The sequence below is a fragment of the Eschrichtius robustus genome, unplaced genomic scaffold (genome assembly GCF_028021215.1).
Source record: "Eschrichtius robustus isolate mEscRob2 unplaced genomic scaffold, mEscRob2.pri scaffold_661, whole genome shotgun sequence".
In the NCBI taxonomy this organism is placed as follows: Eukaryota; Metazoa; Chordata; class Mammalia; order Artiodactyla; family Eschrichtiidae; genus Eschrichtius; species Eschrichtius robustus.
Window position 1 is genome coordinate 1 of NW_027175536.1, and position 19,269 is coordinate 19,269.

The 19,269-nt window shown below is 54.5% G+C and overlaps 10 non-coding genes and 1 pseudogene across 10 annotated transcripts; all 11 read right to left on the reverse strand.

Moving 5' to 3' along the window:
* LOC137758154 (small nucleolar RNA SNORD116) lies at nt 1-78 on the reverse strand (annotated as a pseudogene; the record flags this gene model as incomplete).
* A 2,408-nt stretch (nt 79-2,486) lies between these two features.
* On the reverse strand, nt 2,487-2,578 carry LOC137758124 (small nucleolar RNA SNORD116). Its single transcript, XR_011072794.1, has one exon. It is a non-coding gene; the product is annotated as a small nucleolar RNA SNORD116 (small nucleolar RNA).
* Nucleotides 2,579-2,967: 389 nt separating this feature from the next.
* Nucleotides 2,968-3,059, reverse strand: LOC137758077 (small nucleolar RNA SNORD116). Its single transcript, XR_011072749.1, has one exon. It is a non-coding gene; the product is annotated as a small nucleolar RNA SNORD116 (small nucleolar RNA).
* Nucleotides 3,060-5,517: 2,458 nt separating this feature from the next.
* LOC137758076 (small nucleolar RNA SNORD116) lies at nt 5,518-5,609 on the reverse strand. Its single transcript, XR_011072748.1, has one exon. It is a non-coding gene; the product is annotated as a small nucleolar RNA SNORD116 (small nucleolar RNA).
* A 2,408-nt stretch (nt 5,610-8,017) lies between these two features.
* On the reverse strand, nt 8,018-8,109 carry LOC137758127 (small nucleolar RNA SNORD116). Its single transcript, XR_011072796.1, has one exon. It is a non-coding gene; the product is annotated as a small nucleolar RNA SNORD116 (small nucleolar RNA).
* Nucleotides 8,110-8,498: 389 nt separating this feature from the next.
* Nucleotides 8,499-8,590, reverse strand: LOC137758078 (small nucleolar RNA SNORD116). The gene has a single exon (XR_011072750.1). It is a non-coding gene; the product is annotated as a small nucleolar RNA SNORD116 (small nucleolar RNA).
* A 2,459-nt stretch (nt 8,591-11,049) lies between these two features.
* LOC137758114 (small nucleolar RNA SNORD116) lies at nt 11,050-11,141 on the reverse strand. The gene has a single exon (XR_011072784.1). It is a non-coding gene; the product is annotated as a small nucleolar RNA SNORD116 (small nucleolar RNA).
* Nucleotides 11,142-13,549: 2,408 nt separating this feature from the next.
* LOC137758128 (small nucleolar RNA SNORD116) lies at nt 13,550-13,641 on the reverse strand. Its single transcript, XR_011072797.1, has one exon. It is a non-coding gene; the product is annotated as a small nucleolar RNA SNORD116 (small nucleolar RNA).
* Nucleotides 13,642-14,030: 389 nt separating this feature from the next.
* Nucleotides 14,031-14,122, reverse strand: LOC137758079 (small nucleolar RNA SNORD116). The gene has a single exon (XR_011072751.1). It is a non-coding gene; the product is annotated as a small nucleolar RNA SNORD116 (small nucleolar RNA).
* Nucleotides 14,123-16,580: 2,458 nt separating this feature from the next.
* On the reverse strand, nt 16,581-16,672 carry LOC137758126 (small nucleolar RNA SNORD116). Its single transcript, XR_011072795.1, has one exon. It is a non-coding gene; the product is annotated as a small nucleolar RNA SNORD116 (small nucleolar RNA).
* Nucleotides 16,673-19,080: 2,408 nt separating this feature from the next.
* On the reverse strand, nt 19,081-19,172 carry LOC137758129 (small nucleolar RNA SNORD116). The gene has a single exon (XR_011072798.1). It is a non-coding gene; the product is annotated as a small nucleolar RNA SNORD116 (small nucleolar RNA).
* Between the last annotated feature and the right edge of the window lie 97 nt (nt 19,173-19,269).

The window sequence follows — 19,269 nt, forward strand, 5'->3', positions numbered from 1 at the left end:
TAGAGGAGACGGTAGGGATTTTTCACTCATTTTGTTCAGATTTCCAAGGAATGCATTTGTGGGAGTCATCATCGATCCAAACTCGGGCTCAAACGTTGGACATGCAAATTTGCAGATTCCACCATGGGACGGCCAGCGAGCTGAATCATATCAGCGTACAGAAGTGCCCAGAGCCGAGCCATGAGTCAGGAAATGCAGCCAGTTCTCAGGGCATGAAAGCTCGTGTTCCCCGAGAAATTACCAGAAGGTGAGGGTGTAGCCCCGGTGCACACGTTCCCGTCGCCAAACCTTTAGGTTAAGCAAAGAAGTGTCCCTTACCGCAACAAGGGTTAAAGCAGGATCCTCATGGAATGCACGCCAGGACCCATCCGAGACTCCTTCGCCTGGCTTCGCCTTGCCACGCCGTCCTCCTTTCAACGGGTATCAGGGATTATACGGATGGCCCCAGGCTGCTGCTAGCATTCTTTCCCTGGCATTCCACCTGGCTCGGGTGAGAGAACACACGCAGGCTTGAGGAGGGTGCACGGGCGCAGCGAGGGACAGGTCGATACCACCCAGTGATGTGTGTTCTATCTCTCCTCAACATTTCATTTGCTGTCCGTCTTGCCTGTGTGTACGCACCCAAACGTGAAAGCATCGTGGCACAGGCGCCTTCAGAGCATGCGGCCATCAGGACAAAGAGCGCCGCCGGCCAACAACACCCTGGTCTCGGGCCCTGAAATTCCTCTCCTGAGCAATCTGCCCCGCATCACAGCAAAACGATGTCTTCCTGATCCCCTGAGACACCCTCAGGACAACTGGGCCCCCTCAGCCTAAGAGCAAGTGCCCTCTTTGGCAACAAACACGCCCTTGGCACTTATGATTCCACACAGTGGACACACCCTTAAGGCGAGAGATCTTCCACAAGGGAAGGGCCCTTGGCCGAATATGACGACCTCCATCAAAAGCGGCTCGTAGGGACCCGTGACAAAGGGCACCTGAGGAACCCCTGGACTGATCAAGGGAGACTCACCAGCAGGCATACTTCCTGGTCTCCTTCCAAGCCAGAGGAACTTCTTAGGACCGCAACCACAGCTAATGGCAAGGGAGCCATTCCAATGCCCAAAGTGGCGGAGCAAACCCTTGCAGCAACTGGGTATCTTATCGTAGCACCTTGCACATTGTCTTTCTTCCCTTCAAGGACAAGACCTTGGAGAAAACATGAGACCCAGGTCCTCCAAAACCAACGTGTCACCCACAGCCGTGCAATGAGGGAACGCCTCCGACATCCTGGACCCTTGAACCGGCATGACTTCTCTGGCTTGAAGCCATGCATGCTGGAGATCACAGGCTCGCAGCACCAGAAGGCGGCAGGACAAAATGACCCCTGCAGCACACATTCACTCCAGCCCTTAAACCTGTAGCATTTCCTTGGCAGCCAACTCGCTCCTTTCTGCATGGTTGGGCCCAAAGACCTCCGGGAAGAGCTCCAAACCTCAGGGAATGCTATGCCGACTGGGCATAGCAATGACGCTGGGCTGTCCGAAGGAACACCTTAACATCCTCAACATAGGGGCAAGGAGGCCACACAGGGACAAAACATCCCAACGGCTCCAAATCGGGCCCAGTGAGAAGACACCATACTGTGCTGTGAAGGCACCATTCAGTGGAACAAGGACCCGCCGTGAAGCACATTGAGAAAGGAGAGGAAAAGGTTGGGATGGTCCATGAATGTGCACCTGTGTTCCTTCCCTACACGGGACTCCAAATGCTCCTGAAGATATCCCAAAAGAGTTCCGGGAACCCTATGTCCACCGAACATCTATCCACCCAACAGTAAGCCTGTGGGCTTAGCCAACACTCTCACGTGTATTTCCCACTCGCCTTGCCTTCCTCTCTCCACCAGGATCCAGACGAATCCACCCCTCACCTAAGTAGCTTGATATCCCCTGGAATTGCCTAAGGCATTTTCCAACCTCTCCACACACAACACACAAGCAGGACACAACCCAAGGAGGAGCCAGCAGCGTCGCCCAAATCTGTGGGACGGTGGCCCATTTGATTTCCCCTGACCATCAGGGCAAATGTAAACTACATCCCACCTCCCAAGCTGAACATGACATAGAAGCCTGGCCTGGCCAGGACTCCTTCTCTGACCCTGAGTGCAGAGACTTCTGCTTCCTTGCGGGAACAAGGCAACGACCTGAGCTCGAGGGTGGCCTGTAGATCTCGAGGGGAAGCCAGAGGAGTACCAGTGGCTCACGCTTCCTTTCATACCTGCATACAGACCGCGGCAGGATATAGCAGTTTTGGCTAGACTCAGGTGCCCAGAGACATCAAGTTGTCCTTAGCCTTCCCATGTAGATGGACATCCCAGGCTCCTTTCCACATGGCTCTTTCTGCACGAGAAGCCCGCCACCCTCAACTTGAACAATGTTGCTGCACACGCCCACAGTAGCAAATGCGACATGGACCTCTCCCTAATTTTCCTTTGGGAGCCACGTGCTGGACCTCAGTTAGGATGAGAAGATGGTAGGTATTGCTCATTCATTTTGTTTAGATTTTGAAGGAATGCATTTATGGGAGTCATCATCGATCCACGCAGCTGCTCAAAGGCTGGACGTGCAAAGTCGCGGATTGTCAGCAAGCTAAAACCTCTCAGCAGTAGGGAGCGGCCAGACTCGAGCCACGGGGCAGAAAGTGCACCCAAGTCTCAGGGCATTGGAGCTCGGGTTCCCCAGGAAGAGCCCGGAATGTGACGGGGTAGTCTCGCCGCACAAGTCCCCGTGGCCAAACATCTAGGTTTCTTCAAAGAAGTTCCGTTTACCCCCACAAGGTTTCTACCACGAACCTTGTCAAGCCAGAGGCGATGCCCTTGGGTCGTACAGAAAGCTATTGGCATTGGAGATATTCCAATGCCCAAACTGGCAGGGCAAACCCTTGCAGCAACTGGGTAACTTGCCCTGGCGCATTGTATTTTCGCCCCCGGGACTGTCAGTGACATGACCGCGGAGAAACCTGAGACCCATTCATTGGTTCAGAGTTCCAAGCAGTGCATTTATGGGAGTCATCATCAATCCACCTGCTCAAAGGCTGCACGTTCAAAGTTGCAGGCTCCACCGCAGGGCAGCCAACGATCTCAATCATGTCAGCAGTCAGGAGCGGCCAGAGCCGACCCACGGGGCTGCCAATGGAGCTAAGGATCATGGCATCGGATCTGGGGTGCCACTGGAGGAGCCAAGAAGGTGAGGGTGTAGTCTCAGGGCACAAGTCCCCGTGGCCAAACATCTAGGTTTCTGCAAAGAATTTCCACTCACCACCACAAGGTTCCTACGAGGATCCTCAAGTACTTCACGCCAAAATCACTCTGAGACTCTTTTGCCTCGACTTGCCTCAACTTGCCGCACTGTCCTCACTTCGCCAGGTTTCATGGACTATACAGAGGGCCCCATGCTGCTGCAGGTGTTTGTTCCCGGGCACTCCACCACCTGCCTCAGTGTGACAGAACACAGGGATGTTTGCGAAAAGTGAACGGGGGCACAGAGGCAAAGGGTGATACTGCCCAGCGAAGTGCGCTGCGATGTGCGCTATATCTCACCTCAACATTTCATTTGCAGCCCATCATGTCTGTGTGTCCACAGCCAAACGTGAATGCATCATGGCACAGATGCCTTCAGAGTGCACGGGCATCAACACAAAGAGCACGGCCGTCCATCAAACCCCTGGTATGGGCCTTGAACTTCCCCGCCTGAGCCGCCTCCCCACCGACACAGCATAGGGATGTCATCCTGAACCGCTGAGACACCCTCAGGGGAAATGGGATTACTCAGCGTAAGAGCCACTGCCCTCTGGGGAACCAAACCACTCCTGGCGCATACGCTTCCACACAATGGACTCAGCCTCAAGGGGAAATGTGGTCCCTGAGATCTTCCACAAGGGAACGACCCTTGGACAAATGTCACGACCTCCAACAAAAGCAGCTTGTAGGGACCGGTGACAAATCGCACCAGAGGAACTCCTGGACTGAATAATGGAGATTCACCTGTAGCCATACTTCCTGGCCTGCTGCCAAGACTGGCAACCTACCCTTAGCCCACACACAAAGCTAATGGCACGGGAACCATTCCGATGCTCAACGCGGCGGGGAAACCCTTGCAACAATGGTGTAACTTGCAGTGGTGTCTGGCACTTTCACACTCTGGGCCCATCAGTGACGTGACATTGGGGAAACCGTGAGGCCCAGGTACTCTACAAGCAACTTGTTACCCACAGCCATGCAACGAGAGAACCCAGACAACAGCCTAGACACTTGAACCGGTATGATTTGTCTGGCCTGTGGCCAGGCTCGCCGGATACCACAGTCTCGACGCACCAGCGGGTGGCAGGAAAAATGACACCCACACCACACATCCTCTCCTGCCCTTAAAACTGTAGCCTTTCCTTGGCAACCGACTCCCTTGTTTCTGCATGGTTGCGCCCAATGACCTCCTAGTAGAGCTCCAATCCTCAGGGAACGCTATGTGGGCCGGGTATAGAAATGATGCTTGGCTGTCCTCAGGAACACCTTCACATCTTCAACACAGGGGGAACGTGGCCAGACAGGCACAAAACACCCCAAGGCCTCTAAATCGGCCCCCATGAGAAGACACCATACTGTGCCATGAAGGCAACCTTTCGCTGGACAAGGACCCGCCATGAAGCAAATCGACCAAGGAGAGGAAAGAGGCGGGACAGTCCACAAAGGTGCTCCCGTATTCTCTCCCTACACGTGCCTCCAGATGCTCCTGAGGGAATCCCAAATGTGTTCCGGGGACCCCATGGCCACCGTCGATCTATCCACCCACCAATAAACCTGTGGGCTTAGTCAGCCATCTCACGTGTCTCTTTCACTCGCCTTGCCTTACTCTCTCTCCACCGGGATCCCAACGTGTCACGGCAAGATGCCAGAGCCACCCCTCACCAAGGAAGCTTGCCGTGACCAAGCTTGACTAAGGCATTTTCCAGCCCCTTCACACAGCACACACAAGCAGGACACAACCCGAGGAGGAGCCATCAGATTGCCTAAACTCCCAGGAACACTGGCCCATTTGATTTCTCCCCTCATCAGGAGAAACCTAAATTGCATATGGTCTCCCAAGCAGAACATGACAAAGAAGCCTGGCCTAGGCCTGGAATCCTGTTCTGACCCTGAGCCTACAGACTTCTGTTTCTTTGAGGCCACAAGGCAATGACCAGCAGGTGGGGGCAGCCTGTAGAACACAAGCGCAGGTGGCAGAACCAGCAATGGCGCACGCTTCCTCTCCTACCTGCATGCTGAACCGTGACAGGGGACAGCAGTCCTGGCTAGACCAAGGAACAAAGAGACGGCAAGCTGTCCCAAGCCTTCCCACCTGCATTGGCATCCCAGGCTCCTTTCCCAATGGCTCTTCTCCCCATGAGATGACCACAACCCTCAACTTGAACAACGTGGCTGTGGACACCCACAGCCGCAAATGCAATGTGAACCTCTCCCTACTTTCCTTTTGGGAGCCACGTGCTGGACCTCAGTTCCAAAGAGGAGACGGTAGGGATTTTTCACTCATTTTGTTCAGATTTCCAAGGAATGCATTTGTGGGAGTCATCATCGATCCAAACTCGGGCTCAAACGTTGGACATGCAAATTTGCAGATTCCACCATGGGACGGCCAGCGAGCTGAATCATATCAGCGTACAGAAGTGCCCAGAGCCGAGCCATGAGTCAGGAAATGCAGCCAGTTCTCAGGGCATGAAAGCTCGTGTTCCCCGAGAAATTACCAGAAGGTGAGGGTGTAGCCCCGGTGCACACGTTCCCGTCGCCAAACCTTTAGGTTAAGCAAAGAAGTGTCCCTTACCGCAACAAGGGTTAAAGCAGGATCCTCATGGAATGCACGCCAGGACCCATCCGAGACTCCTTCGCCTGGCTTCGCCTTGCCACGCCGTCCTCCTTTCAACGGGTATCAGGGATTATACGGATGGCCCCAGGCTGCTGCTAGCATTCTTTCCCTGGCATTCCACCTGGCTCGGGTGAGAGAACACACGCAGGCTTGAGGAGGGTGCACGGGCGCAGCGAGGGACAGGTCGATACCACCCAGTGATGTGTGTTCTATCTCTCCTCAACATTTCATTTGCTGTCCGTCTTGCCTGTGTGTACGCACCCAAACGTGAAAGCATCGTGGCACAGGCGCCTTCAGAGCATGCGGCCATCAGGACAAAGAGCGCCGCCGGCCAACAACACCCTGGTCTCGGGCCCTGAAATTCCTCTCCTGAGCAATCTGCCCCGCATCACAGCAAAACGATGTCTTCCTGATCCCCTGAGACACCCTCAGGACAACTGGGCCCCCTCAGCCTAAGAGCAAGTGCCCTCTTTGGCAACAAACACGCCCTTGGCACTTATGATTCCACACAGTGGACACACCCTTAAGGCGAGAGATCTTCCACAAGGGAAGGGCCCTTGGCCGAATATGACGACCTCCATCAAAAGCGGCTCGTAGGGACCCGTGACAAAGGGCACCTGAGGAACCCCTGGACTGATCAAGGGAGACTCACCAGCAGGCATACTTCCTGGTCTCCTTCCAAGCCAGAGGAACTTCTTAGGACCGCAACCACAGCTAATGGCAAGGGAGCCATTCCAATGCCCAAAGTGGCGGAGCAAACCCTTGCAGCAACTGGGTATCTTATCGTAGCACCTTGCACATTGTCTTTCTTCCCTTCAAGGACAAGACCTTGGAGAAAACATGAGACCCAGGTCCTCCAAAACCAACGTGTCACCCACAGCCGTGCAATGAGGGAACGCCTCCGACATCCTGGACCCTTGAACCGGCATGACTTCTCTGGCTTGAAGCCATGCATGCTGGAGATCACAGGCTCGCAGCACCAGAAGGCGGCAGGACAAAATGACCCCTGCAGCACACATTCACTCCAGCCCTTAAACCTGTAGCATTTCCTTGGCAGCCAACTCGCTCCTTTCTGCATGGTTGGGCCCAAAGACCTCCGGGAAGAGCTCCAAACCTCAGGGAATGCTATGCCGACTGGGCATAGCAATGACGCTGGGCTGTCCGAAGGAACACCTTAACATCCTCAACATAGGGGCAAGGAGGCCACACAGGGACAAAACATCCCAACGGCTCCAAATCGGGCCCAGTGAGAAGACACCATACTGTGCTGTGAAGGCACCATTCAGTGGAACAAGGACCCGCCGTGAAGCACATTGAGAAAGGAGAGGAAAAGGTTGGGATGGTCCATGAATATGCACCTGTGTTCCTTCCCTACACGGGACTCCAAATGCTCCTGAAGATATCCCAAAAGAGTTCCGGGAACCCTATGTCCACCGAACATCTATCCACCCAACAGTAAGCCTGTGGGCTTAGCCAACACTCTCACGTGTATTTCCCACTCGCCTTGCCTTCCTCTCTCCACCAGGATCCAGACGAATCCACCCCTCACCTAAGTAGCTTGATATCCCCTGGAATTGCCTAAGGCATTTTCCAACCTCTCCACACACAACACACAAGCAGGACACAACCCAAGGAGGAGCCAGCAGCGTCGCCCAAATCTGTGGGACGGTGGCCCATTTGATTTCCCCTGACCATCAGGGCAAATGTAAACTACATCCCACCTCCCAAGCTGAACATGACATAGAAGCCTGGCCTGGCCAGGACTCCTTCTCTGACCCTGAGTGCAGAGACTTCTGCTTCCTTGCGGGAACAAGGCAACGACCTGAGCTCGAGGGTGGCCTGTAGATCTCGAGGGGAAGCCAGAGGAGTACCAGTGGCTCACGCTTCCTTTCATACCTGCATACAGACCGCGGCAGGATATAGCAGTTTTGGCTAGACTCAGGTGCCCAGAGACATCAAGTTGTCCTTAGCCTTCCCATGTAGATGGACATCCCAGGCTCCTTTCCACATGGCTCTTTCTGCACGAGAAGCCCGCCACCCTCAACTTGAACAATGTTGCTGCACACGCCCACAGTAGCAAATGCGACATGGACCTCTCCCTAATTTTCCTTTGGGAGCCACGTGCTGGACCTCAGTTAGGATGAGAAGATGGTAGGTATTGCTCATTCATTTTGTTTAGATTTTGAAGGAATGCATTTATGGGAGTCATCATCGATCCACGCAGCTGCTCAAAGGCTGGACGTGCAAAGTCGCGGATTGTCAGCAAGCTAAAACCTCTCAGCAGTAGGGAGCGGCCAGACTCGAGCCACGGGGCAGAAAGTGCACCCAAGTCTCAGGGCATTGGAGCTCGGGTTCCCCAGGAAGAGCCCGGAATGTGACGGGGTAGTCTCGCCGCACAAGTCCCCGTGGCCAAACATCTAGGTTTCTTCAAAGAAGTTCCGTTTACCCCCACAAGGTTTCTACCACGAACCTTGTCAAGCCAGAGGCGATGCCCTTGGGTCGTACAGAAAGCTATTGGCATTGGAGATATTCCAATGCCCAAACTGGCAGGGCAAACCCTTGCAGCAACTGGGTAACTTGCCCTGGCGCATTGTATTTTCGCCCCCGGGACTGTCAGTGACATGACCGCGGAGAAACCTGAGACCCATTCATTGGTTCAGAGTTCCAAGCAGTGCATTTATGGGAGTCATCATCAATCCACCTGCTCAAAGGCTGCACGTTCAAAGTTGCAGGCTCCACCGCAGGGCAGCCAACGATCTCAATCATGTCAGCAGTCAGGAGCGGCCAGAGCCGACCCACGGGGCTGCCAATGGAGCTAAGGATCATGGCATCGGATCTGGGGTGCCACTGGAGGAGCCAAGAAGGTGAGGGTGTAGTCTCAGGGCACAAGTCCCCGTGGCCAAACATCTAGGTTTCTGCAAAGAATTTCCACTCACCACCACAAGGTTCCTACGAGGATCCTCAAGTACTTCACGCCAAAATCACTCTGAGACTCTTTTGCCTCGACTTGCCTCAACTTGCCGCACTGTCCTCACTTCGCCAGGTTTCATGGACTATACAGAGGGCCCCATGCTGCTGCAGGTGTTTGTTCCCGGGCACTCCACCACCTGCCTCAGTGTGACAGAACACAGGGATGTTTGCGAAAAGTGAACGGGGGCACAGAGGCAAAGGGTGATACTGCCCAGCGAAGTGCGCTGCGATGTGCGCTATATCTCACCTCAACATTTCATTTGCAGCCCATCATGTCTGTGTGTCCACAGCCAAACGTGAATGCATCATGGCACAGATGCCTTCAGAGTGCACGGGCATCAACACAAAGAGCACGGCCGTCCATCAAACCCCTGGTATGGGCCTTGAACTTCCCCGCCTGAGCCGCCTCCCCACCGACACAGCATAGGGATGTCATCCTGAACCGCTGAGACACCCTCAGGGGAAATGGGATTACTCAGCGTAAGAGCCACTGCCCTCTGGGGAACCAAACCACTCCTGGCGCATACGCTTCCACACAATGGACTCAGCCTCAAGGGGAAATGTGGTCCCTGAGATCTTCCACAAGGGAACGACCCTTGGACAAATGTCACGACCTCCAACAAAAGCAGCTTGTAGGGACCGGTGACAAATCGCACCAGAGGAACTCCTGGACTGAATAATGGAGATTCACCTGTAGCCATACTTCCTGGCCTGCTGCCAAGACTGGCAACCTACCCTTAGCCCACACACAAAGCTAATGGCACGGGAACCATTCCGATGCTCAACGCGGCGGGGAAACCCTTGCAACAATGGTGTAACTTGCAGTGGTGTCTGGCACTTTCACACTCTGGGCCCATCAGTGACGTGACATTGGGGAAACCGTGAGGCCCAGGTACTCTACAAGCAACTTGTTACCCACAGCCATGCAACGAGAGAACCCAGACAACAGCCTAGACACTTGAACCGGTATGATTTGTCTGGCCTGTGGCCAGGCTCGCCGGATACCACAGTCTCGACGCACCAGCGGGTGGCAGGAAAAATGACACCCACACCACACATCCTCTCCTGCCCTTAAAACTGTAGCCTTTCCTTGGCAACCGACTCCCTTGTTTCTGCATGGTTGCGCCCAATGACCTCCTAGTAGAGCTCCAATCCTCAGGGAACGCTATGTGGGCCGGGTATAGAAATGATGCTTGGCTGTCCTCAGGAACACCTTCACATCTTCAACACAGGGGGAACGTGGCCAGACAGGGACAAAACACCCCAAGGCCTCTAAATCGGCCCCCATGAGAAGACACCATACTGTGCCATGAAGGCAACCTTTCGCTGGACAAGGACCCGCCATGAAGCAAATCGACCAAGGAGAGGAAAGAGGCGGGACAGTCCACAAAGGTGCTCCCGTATTCTCTCCCTACACGTGCCTCCAGATGCTCCTGAGGGAATCCCAATTGTGTTCCGGGGACCCCATGGCCACCGTCGATCTATCCACCCACCAATAAACCTGTGGGCTTAGCCAGCCATCTCACGTGTCTCTTTCACTCGCCTTGCCTTACTCTCTCTCCACCGGGATCCCAACGTGTCACGGCAAGATGCCAGAGCCACCCCTCACCAAGGAAGCTTGCCGTGACCAAGCTTGACTAAGGCATTTTCCAGCCCCTTCACACAGCACACACAAGCAGGACACAACCCGAGGAGGAGCCATTCAGATTGCCTAAACTCCCAGGAACACTGGCCCATTTGATTTCTCCCCTCATCAGGAGAAACCTAAATTGCATATGGTCTCCCAAGCAGAACATGACAAAGAAGCCTGGCCTAGGCCTGGAATCCTGTTCTGACCCTGAGCCTACAGACTTCTGTTTCTTTGAGGCCACAAGGCAATGACCAGCAGGTGGGGGCAGCCTGTAGAACACAAGCGCAGGTGGCAGAACCAGCAATGGCGCACGCTTCCTCTCCTACCTGCATGCTGAACCGTGACAGGGGACAGCAGTCCTGGCTAGACCAAGGAACAAAGAGACGGCAAGCTGTCCCAAGCCTTCCCACCTGCATTGGCATCCCAGGCTCCTTTCCCAATGGCTCTTCTCCCCATGAGATGACCACAACCCTCAACTTGAACAACGTGGCTGTGGACACCCACAGCCGCAAATGCAATGTGAACCTCTCCCTACTTTCCTTTTGGGAGCCACGTGCTGGACCTCAGTTCCAAAGAGGAGACGGTAGGGATTTTTCACTCATTTTGTTCAGATTTCCAAGGAATGCATTTGTGGGAGTCATCATCGATCCAAACACGGGCTCAAACGTTGGACATGCAAAGTTGCAGATTCCACCATGGGACGGCCAGCGAGCTGAATCATATCAGCGTACAGAAGTGGCCAGAGCCGAGCCATGAGTCAGGAAATGCAGCCAGTTCTCAGGGCATCAAAGCTCGTGTTCCCCGAGAAATTACCAGAAGGTGAGGGTGTAGCCCCGGTGCACACGTTCCTGTCGCCAAACCTTTAGGTTAAGCAAAGAAGTGTCCCTTACCGCAACAAGGGTTAAAGCAGGATCCTCATGGAATGCACGCCAGGACCCATCCGAGACTCCTTCGCCTGGCCTCGCCTTGCCACGCCGTCCTCCTTTCAACGGGTATCAGGGATTATACGGATGGCCCCAGGCTGCTGCTAGCATTCTTTCCCTGGCATTCCACCTGGCTCGGGTGAGAGAACACACGCAGGCTTGAGGAGGGTGCACGGGCGCAGCGAGGGACAGTTCGATACCACCCAGTGATGTGTGTTCTATCTCTCCTCAACATTTCATTTGCTGTCCGTCTTGCCTGTGTGTACGCACCCAAACGTGAAAGCATCGTGGCACAGGCGCCTTCAGAGCATGCGGCCATCAGGACAAAGAGCGCCGCCGGCCAACAACACCCTGGTCTCGGGCCCTGAAATTCCTCTCCTGAGCAATCTGCCCCGCATCACAGCAAAACGATGTCTTCCTGATCCCCTGAGACACCCTCAGGACAACTGGGCCCCCTCAGCCTAAGAGCAAGTGCCCTCTTTGGCGACAAACACGCCCTTGGCACTTATGATTCCACACAGTGGACACACCCTCAAGGCGAGAGATCTTCCACAAGGGAAGGGCCCTTGGCCGAATATGACGACCTCCATCAAAAGCGGCTCGTAGGGACCCGTGACAAAGGGCACCTGAGGAACCCCTGGACTGATCAAGGGAGACTCACCAGCAGGCATACTTCCTGGTCTCCTGCCAAGCCAGAGGAACTTCTTAGGACCGCAACCAAAGCTAATGGCAAGGGAGCCATTCCAATGCCCAAAGTGGCGGGGCAAACCCTTGCAGCAACTGGGTATCTTATTGTACCACCTTGCACATTGTCTTTCTTCCCTTCAAGGACTAGACCTTGGAGAAACCATGAGACCCTGGTCCTCCAGAACCAACGTGTCACCCACAGCCGTGCAATGAGGGAACGCCTCCAACATCCTGGACCCTTGAACCGGCATGACTTCTCTGGCTTGAAGCCATGCATGCTGGAGATCACAGGCTCGCAGCACCAGAAGGCGGCAGGACAAAATGACCCCTGCAGCACACATTCACTCCAGCCCTTAAACCTGTAGCATTTCCTTGGCAGCCAACTCGCTTCTTTCTGCATGGTTGGGCCCAAAGACCTCCGGGAAGAGCTCCAAACCTCAGGGAATGCTATGCCGACTGGGCATAGCAATGACGCTGGGCTGTCCGAAGGAACACCTTAACATCCTCAACATAGGGGCAAGGAGGCCACACAGGGACAAAACATCCCAACGGCTCCAAATCGGGCCCAGTGAGAAGACACCATACTGTGCTGTGAAGGCACCATTCAGTGGAACAAGGACCCGCCGTGAAGCACATTGAGAAAGGAGAGGAAAAGGTTGGGATGGTCCATGAATGTGCACCTGTGTTCCTTCCCTACACGGGACTCCAAATGCTCCTGAAGATATCCCAAAAGAGTTCCGGGAACCCTATGTCCACCGAACATCTATCCACCCAACAGTAAGCCTGTGGGCTTAGCCAACACTGTCACGTGTATTTCCCACTCGCCTTGCCTTCCTCTCTCCACCAGGATCCAGACGAATCCACCCCTCACCTAAGTAGCTTGATATCCCCTGGAATTGCCTAAGGCATTTTCCAACCTCTCCACACACAACACACAAGCAGGACACAACCCAAGGAGGAGCCAGCAGCGTCGCCCAAATCTGTGGGACGGTGGCCCATTTGATTTCCCCTGACCATCAGGGCAAATGTAAACTACATCGCACCTCCCAAGCTGAACATGACATAGAAGCCTGGCCTGGCCAGGACTCCTTCTCTGACCCTGAGTGCAGAGACTTCTGCTTCCTTGCGGGAACAAGGCAACGACCTGAGCTCGAGGGTGGCCTGTAGATCTCGAGGGGAAGCCAGAGGAGTACCAGTGGCTCACGCTTCCTTTCATACCTGCATACAGACCGCGGCAGGATATAGCAGTTTTGGCTAGACTCAGGTGCCCAGAGACATCAAGTTGTCCTTAGCCTTCCCATGTAGATGGACATCCCAGGCTCCTTTCCACATGGCTCTTTCTGCACGAGAAGCCCGCCACCCTCAACTTGAACAATGTTGCTGCACACGCCCACAGTAGCAAATGCGACATGGACCTCTCCCTAATTTTCCTTTGGGAGCCACGTGCTGGACCTCAGTTAGGATGAGAAGATGGTAGGTATTGCTCATTCATTTTGTTTAGATTTTGAAGGAATGCATTTATGGGAGTCATCATCGATCCACGCAGCTGCTCAAAGGCTGGACGTGCAAAGTCGCGGATTGTCAGCAAGCTAAAACCTCTCAGCAGTAGGGAGCGGCCAGACTCGAGCCACGGGGCAGAAAGTGCACCCAAGTCTCAGGGCATTGGAGCTCGGGTTCCCCAGGAAGAGCCCGGAATGTGACGGGGTAGTCTCGCCGCACAAGTCCCCGTGGCCAAACATCTAGGTTTCTTCAAAGAAGTTCCGTTTACCCCCACAAGGTTTCTACCACGAACCTTGTCAAGCCAGAGGCGATGCCCTTGGGTCGTACAGAAAGCTATTGGCATTGGAGATATTCCAATGCCCAAACTGGCAGGGCAAACCCTTGCAGCAACTGGGTAACTTGCCCTGGCGCATTGTATTTTCGCCCCCGGGACTGTCAGTGACATGACCGCGGAGAAACCTGAGACCCATTCATTGGTTCAGAGTTCCAAGCAGTGCATTTATGGGAGTCATCATCAATCCACCTGCTCAAAGGCTGCACGTTCAAAGTTGCAGGCTCCACCGCAGGGCAGCCAACGATCTCAATCATGTCAGCAGTCAGGAGCGGCCAGAGCCGACCCACGGGGCTGCCAATGGAGCTAAGGATCATGGCATCGGATCTGGGGTGCCACTGGAGGAGCCAAGAAGGTGAGGGTGTAGTCTCAGGGCACAAGTCCCCGTGGCCAAACATCTAGGTTTCTGCAAAGAATTTCCACTCACCACCACAAGGTTCCTACGAGGATCCTCAAGTACTTCACGCCAAAATCACTCTGAGACTCTTTTGCCTCGACTTGCCTCAACTTGCCGCACTGTCCTCACTTCGCCAGGTTTCATGGACTATACAGAGGGCCCCATGCTGCTGCAGGTGTTTGTTCCCGGGCACTCCACCACCTGCCTCAGTGTGACAGAACACAGGGATGTTTGAGAAAAGTGAACGGGGGCACAGAGGCAAAGGGTGATACCGCCCAGCGAAGTGCGCTGCGATGTGCGCTATATCTCACCTCAACATTTCATTTGCAGCCCATCATGTCTGTGTGTCCACAGCCAAACGTGAATGCATCATGGCACAGATGCCTTCAGAGTGCACGGGCATCAACACAAAGAGCACGGCCGTCCATCAAACCCCTGGTATGGGCCTTGAACTTCCCCGCCTGAGCCGCCTCCCCACCGACACAGCATAGGGATGTCATCCTGAACCGCTGAGACACCCTCAGGGGAAATGGGATTACTCAGCGTAAGAGCCACTGCCCTCTGGGGAACCAAACCACTCCTGGCGCATACGCTTCCACACAATGGACTCAGCCTCAAGGGGAAATGTGGTCCCTGAGATCTTCCACAAGGGAACGACCCTTGGCCAAATGTCACGACCTCCAACAAAAGCAGCTTGTAGGGACCGGTGACAAATCGCACCAGAGGAACTCCTGGACTGAATAATGGAGATTCACCTGTAGCCATACTTCCTGGCCTGCTGCCAAGACTGGCAACCTACCCTTAGCCCACACACAAAGCTAATGGCACGGGAACCATTCCGATGCTCAACGCGGCGGGGAAACCCTTGCAACAATGGTGTAACTTGCAGTGGTGTCTGGCACTTTCACACTCTGGGCCCATCAGTGACGTGACATTGGGGAAACCGTGAGGCCCAGGTACTCTACAAGCAACTTGTTACCCACAGCCATGCAACGAGAGAACCCAGACAACAGCCTAGACACTTGAACCGGTATGATTTGTCTGGCCTGTGGCCAGGCTCGCCGGATACCACAGTCTCGACGCACCAGCGGGTGGCAGGAAAAATGACACCCACACCACACATCCTCTCCTGCCCTTAAAACTGTAGCCTTTCCTTGGCAACCGACTCCCTTGTTTCTGCATGGTTGCGCCCAATGACCTCCTAGTAGAGCTCCAATCCTCAGGGAACGCTATGTGGGCCGGGTATAGAAATGATGCTTGGCTGTCCTCAGGAACACCTTCACATCTTCAACACAGGGGGAACGTGGCCAGACAGGGACAAAACACCCCAAGGCCTCTAAATCGGCCCCCATGAGAAGACACCATACTGTGCCATGAAGGCAACCTTTCGCTGGACAAGGACCCGCCATGAAGCAAATCGACCAAGGAGAGGAAAGAGGCGGGACAGTCCACAAAGGTGCTCCCGTATTCTCTCCCTACACGTGCCTCCAGATGCTCCTGAGGGAATCCCAAATGTGTTCCGGGGACCCCATGGCCACCGTCGATCTATCCACCCACCAATAAACCTGTGGGCTTAGTCAGCCATCTCACGTGTCTCTTTCACTCGCCTTGCCTTACTCTCTCTCCACCGGGATCCCAACGTGTCACGGCAAGATGCCAGAGCCACCCCTCACCAAGGAAGCTTGCCGTGACCAAGCTTGACTAAGGCATTTTCCAGCCCCTTCACACAGCACACACAAGCAGGACACAACCCGAGGAGGAGCCATCAGATTGCCTAAACTCCCAGGAACACTGGCCCATTTGATTTCTCCCCTCATCAGGAGAAACCTAAATTGCATATGGTCTCCCAAGCAGAACATGACAAAGAAGCCTGGCCTAGGCCTGGAATCCTGTTCTGACCCTGAGCCTACAGACTTCTGTTTCTTTGAGGCCACACGGCAATGACCAGCAGGTGGGGGCAGCCTGTAGAACACAAGCGCAGGTGGCAGAACCAGCAATGGCGCACGCTTCCTCTCCTACCTGCATGCTGAACCGTGACAGGGGACAGCAGTCCTGGCTAGACCAAGGAACAAAGAGACGGCAAGCTGTCCCAAGCCTTCCCACCTGCATTGGCATCCCAGGCTCCTTTCCCAATGGCTCTTCTCCCCATGAGATGACCACAACCCTCAACTTGAACAACGTGGCTGTGGACACCCACAGCCGCAAATGCAATGTGAACCTCTCCCTACTTTCCTTTTGGGAGCCACGTGCTGGACCTCAGTTCCAAAGAGGAGACGGTAGGGATTTTTCACTCATTTTGTTCAGATTTCCAAGGAATGCATTTGTGGGAGTCATCATCGATCCAAACTCGGGCTCAAACTTTGGACATGCAAAGTTGCAGATTCCACCATGGGACGGCCAGCGAGCTGAATCATATCAGCGTACAGAAGTGGCCAGAGCCGATCCATGAGTCAGGAAATGCAGCCAGTTCTCAGGGCATGAAAGCTCGTGTTCCCCGAGAAATTACCAGAAGGTGAGGGTGTAGCCCCGGTGCACACGTTCCCGTCGCCAAAACTTTAGGTTAAGCAAAGAAGTGTCCCTTACCGCAACAAGGGTTAAAGCAGGATCCTCATGGAATGCACGCCAGGACCCATCCGAGACTCCTTCGCCTGGCCTCGCCTTGCCACGCCGTCCTCCTTTCAACGGGTATCAGGGATTATACGGATTGCCCCAGGCTGCTGCTAGCATTCTTTCCCTGGCATTCCACCTGGCTCGGGTGAGAGAACACACGCAGGCTTGAGGAGGGTGCATGGGCGCAGCGAGGGACAGGTCGATACCACCCAGTGATGTGTGTTCTATCTCTCCTCAACATTTCATTTGCTGTCCGTCTTGCCTGTGTGTACGCACCCAAACGTGAAAGCATCGTGGCACAGGCGCCTTCAGAGCATGCGGCCATCAGGACAAAGAGCGCCGCCGGCCAACAACACCCTGGTCTCGGGCCCTGAAATTCCTCTCCTGAGCAATCTGCCCCGCATCACAGCAAAACGATGTCTTCCTGATCCCCTGAGACACCCTCAGGACAACTGGGCCCCCTCAGCCTAAGAGCAAGTGCCCTCTTTGGCAACAAACACGCCCTTGGCACTTATGATTCCACACAGTGGACACACCCTCAAGGCGAGAGATCTTCCACAAGGGAAGGGCCCTTGGCCGAATATGACGACCTCCATCAAAAGCGGCTCGTAGGGACCCGTGACAAAGGGCACCTGAGGAACCCCTGGACTGATCAAGGGAGACTCACCAGCAGGCATACTTCCTGGTCTCCTGCCAAGCCAGAGGAACTTCTTAGGACCGCAACCAAAGCTAATGGCAAGGGAGCCATTCCAATGCCCAAAGTGGCGGGGCAAACCCTTGTAGCAACTGGGTATCTTATTGTACCACCTTGCACATTGTCTTTCTTCCCTTCAAGGACTAGACCTTGGAGAAACCATGAGACCCTGGTCCTCCAGAACCAACGTGTGACCCACAGCCGTGCAATGAGGGAACGCCTCCAACATCCTGGACCCTTGAACCGGCATGACTTCTCTGGCTTGAAGCCATGCATGCTGGAGATCACAGGCTCGCAGCACCAGAAGGCGGCAGGACAAAATGACCCCTGCAGCACACATTCACTCCAGCCCTTAAACCTGTAGCATTTCCTTGGCAGCCAACTCGCTTCTTTCTGCATGGTTGGGCCCAAAGACCTCCGGGAAGAGCTCCAAACCTCAGGGAATGCTATGCCGACTGGGCATAGCAATGACGCTGGGCTGTCCGAAGGAACACCTTAACATCCTCAACATAGGGGCAAGGAGGCCACACAGGGACAAAACATCCCAACGGCTCCAAATCGGGCCCAGTGAGAAGACACCATACTGTGCTGTGAAGGCACCATTCAGTGGAACAAGGACCCGCCGTGAAGCACATTGAGAAAGGAGAGGAAAAGGTTGGGATGGTCCATGAATGTGCACCTGTGTTCCTTCCCTACACGGGACTCCAAATGCTCCTGAAGATATCCCAAAAGAGTTCCGGGAACCCTATGTCCACCGAACATCTATCCACCCAACAGTAAGCCTGTGGGCTTAGCCAACACTCTCACGTGTATTTCCCACTCGCCTTGCCTTCCTCTCTCCACCAGGATCCAGACGAATCCACCCCTCACCTAAGTAGCTTGATATCCCCTGGAATTGCCTAAGGCATTTTCCAACCTCTCCACACACAACACACAAGCAGGACACAACCCAAGGAGGAGCCAGCAGCGTCGCCCAAATCTGTGGGACGGTGGCCCATTTGATTTCCCCTGACCATCAGGGCAAATGTAAACTACATCGCACCTCCCAAGCTGAACATGACATAGAAGCCTGGCCTGGCCAGGACTCCTTCTCTGACCCTGAGTGCAGAGACTTCTGCTTCCTTGCGGGAACAAGGCAACGACCTGAGCTCGAGGGTGGCCTGTAGATCTCGAGGGGAAGCCAGAGGAGTACCAGTGGCTCACGCTTCCTTTCATACCTGCATACAGACCGCGGCAGGATATAGCAGTTTTGGCTAGACTCAGGTGCCCAGAGACATCAAGTTGTCCTTAGCCTTCCCATGTAGATGGACATCCCAGGCTCCTTTCCACATGGCTCTTTCTGCACGAGAAGCCCGCCACCCTCAACTTGAACAATGTTGCTGCACACGCCCACAGTAGCAAATGCGACATGGACCTCTCCCTAATTTTCCTTTGGGAGCCACGTGCTGGACCTCAGTTAGGATGAGAAGATGGTAGGTATTGCTCATTCATTTTGTTTAGATTTTGAAGGAATGCATTTATGGGAGTCATCATCGATCCACGCAGCTGCTCAAAGGCTGGACGTGCAAAGTCGCGGATTGTCAGCAAGCTAAAACCTCTCAGCAGTAGGGAGCGGCCAGACTCGAGCCACGGGGCA